This window comes from Podarcis gaigeae, assembly GCF_964106915.1.
Source record: "Podarcis gaigeae genome assembly, chromosome: 14".
NCBI classification, from domain to species: Eukaryota; Metazoa; Chordata; class Lepidosauria; order Squamata; family Lacertidae; genus Podarcis; species Podarcis gaigeae.
Genome location: NC_139690.1, coordinates 53,225,885 through 53,228,115, shown reverse-complemented (window position 1 = coordinate 53,228,115; position 2,231 = coordinate 53,225,885).

The following is a 2,231-nucleotide window of genomic DNA, read 5'->3' as shown; positions in this document are numbered from 1 at the left end:
ACCCAGGAGGCGCAGCCAGGCCCAAGTAGGGAGAGGGGAGGAGCAGCAAGCAGGCAGACGGATCCTTACAGCTGAAGCAGGCCATTGCCATTCTGGCCAGCACCAGTGGGGCACAGTGGCTAGGAGTCCTGGGCTATGGGTTGGGAGAGACCAAGGTTTGAACCACCCACTTAGCCAAGAAGCTGGAGTGGCAGCGGCAGCAGTCACCATTTCCCTCTCTGCCTCGCAGGGTTGTTGTGGGAACTCAGTGAGGACCCCGGAGAGACCAGGGTTCCAATCTCAACATGAAACTCCTTTGGTGACTTGAGGCCAGTCACTGTCTCTCAGCCTCTCCTACCTCGCAGGGCTGTTGTGAGGATTAAATGCAGAAGGGGAGAACCCTGGACATGACCTTGAGCTCCGTGGAGAGAGAAAAGGCGGTCTATTCATGCAATTAAGAAATAAACAAGTGGCCAGTTCTCCTCATGCCTAGTGCGCAAAGGAGACAGGGGAAGGGGCTGTTTGAGCAAACCGGGGGTGGCCACTGAGAGAGCCAAGGAGGCTCCTCAGCCTGGTGTGCTCAAGACAAGGAGCAGCAAGCCTGTACCCGCCTCCCCAGCAGATGCACCGGCCGGTTCTCCCACTCTATAGATTCTTGTTGGCATCCGCCTTTCTCAAGAGACAAGGGGCTGCGCCTCCGGGGGGTGAAGCCAAACTGCTGCATTGGGGCAGCACCAAAGTGACCTCTCTGGGGTGCAAGCATATGGGGGTCCTGGGCTGCCCAGACAACAAGACCCCCCTCTTGGCTGCACTGATGGGATCCAAAGGAAAACAGAGCAAAACGTTTGGCACCTGCTTGGCTGCTGGAGTTGCCAGAAGGAGGAGTACAAGGCACCATCCAACTCTGGATTTATGTGGGTTTTCCTCCTGAGTCTTTTCTTCTCCCCAAGATATCCTGCAAGGCAGTAGAGGGTTAGGATTAGAGTTTTCCTTCTCAGGTGGGTGAGCCCCATCTGCCCCTCACTTCCCTCTGCAGCAGAAGCTGCCTTCCTGGCCACAGGACCCACTCTTGGTCTTATCCGCGCAATCGGGCAGAGCCTGTCTTCACATGCAAGGGAATACATACATACATGCATGCATGCATGCCTGTGTGCTGGTATACCCTGGGACCCAACAGCAGAAGGGGCCAGGCAGCTAGAGACAGTCCTGGAGAAGGTGTGACTCTGGCCGCCTTCCTTAGTCCTGGGCACACGCTGGGCAGCCTTCAGGAAGCAAGCAGCTGCTCCCCATCAGCCCCGGCTGGATGCCTGCCTCTTTCTTGGCTCATCTGTGTGGCTTTTCCAGTGCAACACCCCACTGCCGCCACCCCACCCCCCCCTTTCCCTCCTGCCGTTCTGGGTGGTGGGCCTGTTTGTGTCCTCTCCGCACAGAAATCCATTTCCACACAGAGCATGAGCTGCACAGCCCCTCGGACGTCGTTCAGGGAGTCCTCTCTGGGCTCTCTTCCCAGGATTTAAGTAACAGCATGTGGGAAAACTGGGGTGGAGGTGGGGAGAGAAGCAGGTGCCCCCCTCCACCCACCCCCATGCCAAAAGAAAAAGAGAACAGTACCAGCTGGCAGGCTTGGCTCATCACTGCATGATGCACACTTGAACATTTGCACGATGCTCCTTACCTTTGTTTCTCACACTATGAAGACCTCTGGAACTGTGGGCCAAAGGATTTCTGCCCAGCCACTGGCCAGTCCCTCCTGTGCCCCCCTTGAGCTAGTGAGCAGCCTTCAAGGGAGTGGCCCCAGCAGAAGAGGCACCCCAGCGCTCCCCATGCAAGTCACGTGTGATTGAAAGATTCCATCAACGGTGTCGCCAAAAAATTTTACACATCTCTTGGGAAGACAGGCCAACTAATATTAGTGTACTGGCAGAAGCAAAGATCACCCGTGCTGAAGGAATGATTCTTCAACATCAACTTCGTTGGGACTGGTCATGTGCAGATGCCTGATGATCGTCTTCCCAAGCAACTACTCTATTCCGGATTTAAAAATGGAAAGCGTAATGCTGGCGTTCAACAAAAGAGGTTTGAAGACTGTCTCAAGGCAAATCTTAAAAAATGTAGTATAAACACTGACAACTGGGAAACACTGGCCTGTGAGTGCTCCAGTTGGATAACAGCCTTTATCAAAGATGTCCTAGGCTTTGAAGACACTTGAACTCAGGACGCAAGGGAGAAACGTGCTAAGAGGCACACTTGGC